Source organism: Adiantum capillus-veneris, chromosome 4, assembly GCF_014529385.1.
Source record: "Adiantum capillus-veneris isolate H3 chromosome 4, ASM1452938v2, whole genome shotgun sequence".
Lineage (NCBI taxonomy): Eukaryota > Viridiplantae > Streptophyta > Polypodiopsida > Polypodiales > Pteridaceae > Adiantum > Adiantum capillus-veneris.
The window spans coordinates 9920899-9930171 of NC_140934.1; the positions used below are offsets into that span (position 1 = coordinate 9920899).

Sequence of the window (9273 nt, forward strand, 5' to 3'; positions counted from 1 at the left end):
CCAAGATATTAAAACTCAAAGTTGGCAAAGGTAGCAAGGAGGTGGTTGCAGATGGTTTTCATAGTTTTTGAGGCTTTTTGTTAGCAGTCTTGGAAGGGTCAATTTGCAACGGGTTCTTGTGGCTCACCAGCAATATGGACTTCCAACAGGGCTTTACAAGTAGATCATATGACATTGGAGCAGGAAATGGGAGTAGTCCAAAGTAGCACTTAAAAGGGGGGTTTTAATGGGGTTCCATTGTCTTTTTATGGCCCTTGGGGAGGAGGTTCCACATGGAAAGAAAATGAACTCACATGCAAGTGTTGGGAGACTGTGGAAGGGTATATATTTGGGAGTATATACTTTATTTAGATGTCTAAGCCCCTCCTTGCATGTGGGGCGATGTGTTGGGTGATTCTTGTGTGCGCATGGGCGGTGGTCGTTGAGGGTTGGGTTCACATGAAGGGGCCATAGGGCCTGTTACCATATACATGTGGTAGTGATGTGTGTGAACACACTAGGACCGCCGGGGCATTTTTTCCCTCTTTAGGAGGTTTTTTCCCCCGTGCATTGTATATACGCCCATCACTCTAGGGATATCTATCTTTCCATTGCACACTAAGTAACACACTCTCTATTGTGTGCCTTGAGCTTCCTTCGTCTTCTCCAAGCTGTGTGTGTTTCTCTACAACCCTAATTCCAACAATTGGTATCAAAGTAGGTCATGTCCTCCCTGGCTTAGTCGTCAGCTGCTCCATCACACGCCTGCTCACTTTCTCCGATTTCAGTGAGCTTTGGCGAGCGTTCGCATGTCGACAAAAATTTGGGTATAGCTCGAAGAGCTTGGTCTGCTCAGAATTTTGATTTGGGCTCATTTCGAACTCCGTTTCCACTACAAGCAGTACTGCACAGGCTATTTCGTCATTTTGTGCAAAATTTCTGTCAGTGCCGTTTTCTGCATAACAGGTGCCTTATAGTCTTCTACAGTTTGTGCTATATAGCACATGTTGTTCCCGCTCCATTTCTCCTATTTTCGGGCAGTTTTCATATCAGGTACAACATTTACCATGGCTGACAACAACAACACAGATGTGTTCAAGATGTTTGCTGCTGAGGATAGGTTGGATGGGGACAACTACCCTATGTGGGCTTATATGATGCAACATGTTCTTGTGTCAAAGGGTGTCTGGAACATTGTGCAGGGCATTGATGTACGTCCTGGTTCTGAGGATGTAGGCAATGTTGAGGATGTTGCAGGTCTTGCTGCAAGGATTGCAGCTGTTAGAGTTGTTTTGCCTACGGCAGAACAAGCTCGTTGGGATGTTAAGGATGCGCAAGCTCATGCATTGATTGCGTTGTCTGTGAAGCGCACCATTGTTCCTCACATCCGTTCAGCAAAATCTGCAAAACAGGCTTGGGATATTTTAGCAGATCTTTATGCAAGCCGCAATGAGGCTAAAATTGCTTTGCTGCGTAAAGAGCTGGAGTCGAAGATTATGCATGAGGAAGATGATATGGACACTTTCCTTGCTAGTGTCAAGGATATCAATGAGCAGCTTATTTCTGCAGGTGAAGTCATTTCAGACAGCTCCCTTGTGCAGACTGTTCTTAATGCCTTACCAGATTCCTACCAGACTTTTGCTAGTACTTGGAGATTGATGACCCAAGGAAATCCTGAAGTTGATGCATTATGCACATTGCTGTTGCAAGAGTCACTTTCTAGAAAAAACAGGACTAGGCAGCATGCAGTTGAACAGGCTTTTATTGCTTCTCAAAAAAGGGTGGTAACAGTAATGCAGCCACTTCTTATGGTTCTGTTGCGAGTGGCAAAAATTCTGTTCCTAATGCTTCTGCTGGCAGTACTTCGTTTGGCAATTCTGGTGATAAGGGCAAAAAGAAGATGCGTTGCCATTATTGTAAAGCCAATGATCACTTGATCAGGTCGTGTCCTAAGTTGAAGGCCAAAGAGGCTAAGAAGAAAGAGGGTTGTTCCACTGCAAATGCTGGTTCCACTACAAATGCAGCCATTGTTGAGTCTTCTGTGAAAGGAGACTGTGTTGCTGATGTTGATGCAGAATGGGCTTTTAGCGCAGAGTGCACTTACAATCCTGTTGTCCATGATGCATGCTTGTCAGTTGCTGCAGATTCACATGTGTGGTATTTCGACAGTGGTGCTACAAAGCACATTACCTCACATCGTGAATTGTTTACGTCTCTTGAGTCTGTCCCTCATGGGAATTCAGTCACTTGTGCCAACAACGCCTCTTATCCAGTTCAAGGAGTTGGAAATATTGTGCTCACTGTTGCTAATGGCAGTTCCTTCACACTTGTTGATGCACTTTATGTACCTGGGATCAAGAAGAATCTCTTGTCTGTATCTGCACTTGCTAGACTTGGACTTGTAGTCAAATTTGTGGATGACAGATGTACAGTTCATGATCTCAGTTTTGGTGATGAAATTGTTGCATCTGGCCTTTTGTGTCGTGGGCTTTATAAGCTCACTTTGTATGACAAGTGTGGACAAAATTTTGCAAATGCTGTTGCAGATTCAAGGGCTATTTCAGATGCAAAACTTTGGCATGCACGTTTTGGTCATCTGAATTTTGACAGTTTGCTGCGTTTGCAGAAATCTGATATGGTTGCTTCTTTGCCACCTCTTGAAGCACCTGTCAAACATGTTTGTGAAGGCTGTATTTTGGGTAAGATGCAGCGTTCTAAATTTCCAAAGGATGGTTCAGTTCGGGCCACATGCAGGTTGCAGCTTGTGCATAGTGATGTTTGTGGGCCCATGCAAACTCCGTCCTTGGGCAATTACCTATACTTCGTGACTTTCATTGATGATTACTCCAGGCATGCATGGGTATTTCCGCTTAAAGCGAAGTCCGAAGTTTTTATGTGCTTCAAACAATTTCTGGCTATGGCTGAAAATGTCTCGAAATGTACTATGGGCACCCTCCGTTCTGATCGAGGGGGGGAGTATATGTCTCATGAATTTAATGCATTTCTAGCTAGTCGTGGGATAAAACACCAATGTACAGTGCCTTATACACCTCAGTAAAATGGTGTTGCTGAGAGGAAAAACAGGTCACTGACGAAAATGGCACGATGTATGGTCAAAAGTCAAGCTTTACCGCATTCTTTTTGGCTTGAGGCCATTATGTGTGCCACTTATGTACTTAACAGGTGTCCTACGAAAGCGTTGCAGTCTATTACTCCATATGAAGCATGGCATGATAGAAAGCCTTCTATTGAGCACATGCGTGTTTTTGGCTGTTTGGCATATGCTTTAATTTGGTGCCACAAGTGCAGCGCAGAAAATTGGATGATAAGGCTGTCAAATGTATTTTTGTTGGTTATAGTGCTGAAAGCAAAGGTTACAGGTCCGCAAACAAAACGTATTCTGGTTTCTCGGGATGTAGTGTTTGTGGAAGATTCTGTTCAGCCCTTGCTGTCATGTACCAGAGACAGTAATGTAAGCTCACAGGACATTTATGACACTTTGTTGCCTCTTTTCAGTGGTGGAAATACGAATGTAGGTTCCAATGAGGCAAATGTACAGCCTATGGGGGTTTCTAAAAATGTTCTAGATCAGCCTATTACTGATGTAGATGTACATGATGTACTTGATGAGGAAAGGGCTGAAAATGAGCAGGCTAGAGGTATGCCAAAATGGCTGGTTCACACCTTGTGTGACAGTAAATTGGATGCACCTTTGTCTAGTCGTACTCGTTCAGGCTCTCACCATGCATCTTATGCATCAGATTGTTATGCTTTGGTTGTGTCTAGCTTACATGATGTTGAGGAGCCTCTGACTTTTGATGAAGCACAAAATTCAGAGAATTGGATGGCTGCCATGCAATCAGAATATGATGCACTTATAGAAAATGACACATGGACTTTATGTGATTTGCCTCCTAGCAAAAAGGCCATTGGTACTAAGTGGGTTTACAAGTTGAAACGCAAGCCGGATGGTGAGATCGATCGCCATAAGGCTCGACTTGTTGCAAAGGGTTATGCACAGCAAAAAGGCATAGATTATGAAGAGACTTTTGCTCCCACTTTTCGTATGACTACTGTGCGTTTTCTATGTGCATTGGCAGCTCATTTTGGTTGGGATGTACATCAATCAGACATTGTTACTACTTTCTTGAATGGTGACATATTTGAGGAAGTTTATGTAACGCTGCCTCGTGGTTTTGTCATAAAAGGACAAGAGGACAAAGTGTACAAATGTAACAAGGCTTTGTATGGGTTGAAGCAATCTCCTCGTGTTTGGTATGAGAAAGCTGACACTCATTTGGTCAAACAAGGCTTTAGTAACAATCCAACAGAAAGCACATTGTATGTAAAGCGTGAGGGTGATGTACTTCTCATTGTGGTTCTTTATGTTGATGATTTGCTGATCACTGGACCAAATGAGAGACATATTGCTGAATTTAAGGCTGATTTGAATGCTACTTTCAAGATGAAAGATTTGGGGCTGTTGCATCATTATTTGGGTATACAGTTTAAGCAGTGTGATGGTGGTATTGCCTTGTGTCAGAAAAGTTACATAGAGACATTGCTATGTAAGTTTGGACTTGAGGATTGCAAACCTATTGCCACTCCCATGGAAACAGGTTTGAAGTTGAGTCTACATGCTGCTGGTGATCCTGCTGATGTCACTCTTTACCAAACTGTTGTTGGCTGCCTCATTTATGTATGCAACACGAGGCTAGATATTCAGTTTGCAGTCTCACAGGTCAGCAGATTTATGCATAGCCCAGGGTCTAAGCATTGGCATGCTGTCAAGAGGATTTTCTGCTACCTTAGTGGCACTTTACATCTTGGCTTGTTTTATCCCAAGGGGGGATCATTGCCGCCAGACTTACATGCTTTTTCGGACTCAGATTGGGCTGGTTGTTTTGACACACGAGTGTCCACAAGTGGTTTTTGTTTCATGCTTGGCAGTTCATGTATATCATGGTTGAGCAAGAAGAAACCTACTGTGGCCACTTCGAGTTGTGAGGCTGAGTACATGGCAGTCTTCACAGCTACGGTTGAGTGTGTATGGCTCAGACGCCTTATGGCTGATTTGGGTGTTGGACAGGACACTGCCAACACTATCTACACTGACAGTCAGAGCGCATTGGCAGTTGCGAGGCACCCAGTTTTTCATGCTCGCACAAAGCACATCGAGGTGCATTACCACTATGTCAGGGAGAGGCTCTCAGCAAGAGAGATCAGCTTGGCTTATGTGCCAACACAGGACAACCTTGCAGATCTTTTCACAAAGGCATTGTCTCGTGAGAAGCTTGAAGCTTTCCGCAAAGCTTTGTGCTTACTCCCCTTTGTGGACTGATCCTGTCCTCAGGGTATGGCACTTCCCTTTACTCATGTGCCAGCTCTCGTTCACCGTATCACTCCAGGGGGGATTGGTTACCATATACATGTGGTAGTGATGTGTGTGAACACATGAGGACCGCCGGGGCATTTTTTCCCTCTTTAGGAGGTTTTTTCCCCCGTGCATTGTATATACGCCCATCACTCTAGGGCTATCTATCTTTCCATTGCACACTAAGTAACACACTCTCTATTGTGTGCCTTGAGCTTCCTTCATTTTCTCCAAGCTGTGTGTGTTTCTCTGCAACCCTAATTCCAACAGGGCTCTCTTCTTTTTTATGAGAAAAAAACAACCCACCCCCCACTAGCAACAACACTAGTGGTTGGGGAGGGGCCCTTGTCACGAGAGAGAGAGAGAGAGAGAGAGAGAGAGAGAGAGAGAGAGAGAGAGAGAGAGAGAGAGAGAGAGAGAGAGAGAGGAAAATAGACAACCTCATAAGGGAAGTGCCCCATGTAGTAAACTCATAAGAGGGTTGCTAAAAGAAGTCAGATTGGTGCAAGTGTTCATATGCTAAAAATGTAAAAATCTCCACTATAAAGGGACCCTCTTTTTCCATTTTGGAGGGTTTTTTTTTTCAAGTTGTAGAGGAAGAATCCCGCGGTGTCAAGTAGATGAAATGTTTTATCATGTTTTTTTAAAATGATTGAGCTCCATAGCCAATCTCAGTGCTATATTTTCCCCCCACCCCGCTTCTCTTCTTCTATTGCTCTTTTGTGTATTGGTGCGGGTGTGGCCCCCGGGCCGTTTGTGGTGTGCAAAGAGAGAGAGGTATTATGTGTGGTAGTGGTTTGTAGGATAAGAGCATTGTAGATTGTGTGTGAGAGTTGATCTAGATAGGGATGTGTGCAATATGGAGAGTTTGTGTATGAGCATGTGTAGCAGAATCTAGCAGATTGTGTGTCTGTGTGCCTGATTTCTAGGAGATAGGGGTTCTGTGGAAGCCCTTGTCTATATAGAGGCATCTATGTGTGTGTTGGGTGTGTTCCTCATTCACTCTTCTAGTGCCCCCCACTAAGGAGCATCTGATTGCTCTTTGATTGAAGTAAAAAGAAGAGTTTGAAGCCGACCTATGGTTTGCAGATTTTTTGGTAAGATGGTTAGTGATCGAATCAAGAATTTATAGCGAAGATGATGGAGCCAAGTGATGGCCCTATATTCATAGGACTCAAGGATCGAAAGGATTGCATAGCAGATTTTGAGCTATGGATGTTGTCGATGCACATGGTGATAGACTCAAAGAAGTTACAAACAATGCCACTTCTAATGCACGGTTGTACGAAGGTTTGGTTTGATGGTCTAGAGGGTGGAGATCGGAGCACCTATCAGGAAGTGGTACTCAATTTATTGGGAAATTTTAGAAGATGGTTTCTCCCAAGGAAGCGGGTGCAAAATTAAAGATGTTAAAACATGATGTAAGTCAAGATTTGCAGTTTTTCTAGAGCAGTTTGAAGGTTGTTGGGAGGCAGTTGGAAGTTGCTACAGGGTTTCAAGGCAACTAGTACTTCAAAATGTCAAAATTCTTGGATTTTTTGCATTCGAGGATTAGAGAAAAGGTGGAGTTTGGTGCATATGGCTATGAAGATATGGTCTATTTGGCCAAGGTGAAAAGCAAAAAGGTGAAGCAAAAATGGGAGATGGGCTTTCTAAAGCTTGCAAATTATGTGCCTGTTTCGATGACTGTGTGTTCTATGGGTCAATCAAGTTGCTCAAAGCACAAAGCTTATTGGGGTAAGATCTATTGTCAATTATGCTCCTATAAAATTGCCTATTTGCGATGTGCCCATGCCGATGGTGAACGAGCTCGTTAGCAAGGATGTAGATTTCATAAGAGAGGACATGCATGCAAAACGGATAGCAAATACCAAAGTGCAAGAGTAGCATGAAGAGGTAAAGGCTCCTGTTCTTATGGAGTTAATGCATGAAAATGTGGCAAAGTGTAGCTAGGATACAGATGCCAAGGTTCCAAAAGTAGATGAAGAGGATGTACAAAGCCAAGGTAGTGGGCAAGTCTTTGTGGAGCAACAAGAAGATGAAGATGAAGATACGGAGTCGACCTATGGTGATGATGATGATGATGATGATGATGATGAGGCAAGATCAGACTTTTGAGAGTCAGGTAAAGAGGATATCTTGAATGATGAGTTCACATCCTTTGGTGAACAGACAGACCTTCATGAATCTGAGCTGGTAAGGGTGAAGCTGCCTTGTTGTGTGCTTGATGATATGATGGTCGGCAATGTGAATGAGGAGTAGATGGAAGTGTCCAAGCTGGTGAATGTGGATATTCAAGTGAAGGTGGTATGTGACCCCATGATGATGGATATGCTCATGAAGGTTGTTGTGGAGTATGCTATGGTGGTGCAATATGTGCGAAGCTTTTCTAGGAGGGACTATTTGGCCAGCATAGCTTACAGGCACCCTCCTAATTGGATACATATTTCAAAGCCAAAATTTTGATATATTGTACCTTATTTTTTTGGGAACCATGTGAGCCTGTGTAATTTGATCATAAAGCTATAGACTTTTGAGATATAATGTCTGATTTGTTGGGTTTTGTCTGATTTGTTGGGTTTCAGGCTTGCAGCCGGTTATGGCCGAGGGGGCGATCGCCCATTTATTATTTGGTTCATAAAGATAATAAGGAGTGTGAGAGCTATTATCTCATAAGCTCCACCAAAGGTCTATGTACTATGTTTTTGGCCTGCCCCAAAGGGGGTGAGGCCTTAGTGATGGTTTCCTTTTTCCTAATGAAAAATAGAAGTTTTGTTTTTATTTGTTTGCCCAAAATTAGATATTCTGCTATTGGTGTAGATATGGTAGATCTAGAGAGAGAGAGAGGCACTCCGAGTAAAGGGTATGATTTATAAGTACGCATGCACTCTTTTCAAAAAAAATTGGAATCGCTCTAGTGTCTAGCTTGGAAGGAAAGCCCATCTTGGCTGACCTTCCATTGAGTAGGCTAGCCTAGCTCATTCTCCAGACTAAATCCAAATCCCATCTCACCTTCCTCCACAACGATCCTCACCTCTTTTCACCTCAACATTAGGCTAGGAGCGCTTTTGCCTGCTTGTACCTGCCCACCAAAGACAATCTCTGCATAGTCCACCGACGAGGAGGACTGTGTGCTGATATAAATGTAATCCGAGTCAATCTTGACAGGATACGTAGTTAATTTCCTCAGAGGGGGGTCAGCAACCTCAACACAGGATTTGAGGGAAACCACTCTTTGATCTCTCCAGTCTTCAAGTGAAAGGTGCTGTCTGTGGAAGGGCAAACAATGCAGCCATCCTGCGTAAGTTTGGCATTGATAAAACCCTCGCTGTACTAGGCACCTTCCGTCGTAGGTGATGTGTTCTCAATGGCAACTACCTCACCTTTGTACCAGAGTAGGAGTACATCCTGGCCGTCCTGACGCACTAACCTGCGCTCATCCTTGGGCAGCGTGGACACCGGAATAACCGCTGCCCAAGACATCCCTTCCCCGTTCTGCTCTGCTTGTGTTGCCGTTGTCGTTGAGACAGAGGATCTGATGTCCCCTGCGCTACAGTTCACCACTACTCTGCCCACCACCTGTCATGTATTCACCATGCCTGCGAACGACGATGTCAGAGAGCGTATCACATTATGACGATGCGGCCTCCTTTCCATGGGTGGGGACGAAGCTGCTCTACTCTCATGATAAGGAATCGCCCTCATGCCCATGGCACTGCTGCCTGTCCCTACTGCCATCGCCATCGGGACCCGCGTACTAGCTCTCTCTCTCTCTCTCTCTCTCTCTCTCTGCGCGACCTGCACATTCTGTGCCCTTGCTCTCTGCCTCACGAGCGTGGATGCTCTACGCTAGCAGGTGCTCTCTCTCTCTCTCTCTCTCTCTCTCTCTCTCTCACACACACACACACACACACACACAC

General features: G+C 44.3%; 1 pseudogene; it reads right to left on the minus strand.

Annotated features, from left to right (window-relative positions):
* Positions 1 to 8404: 8404 nt before the first annotated feature.
* Positions 8405 to 9064, minus strand: LOC147458683 (uncharacterized; annotated as a pseudogene).
* Between the last annotated feature and the right edge of the window lie 209 nt (positions 9065 to 9273).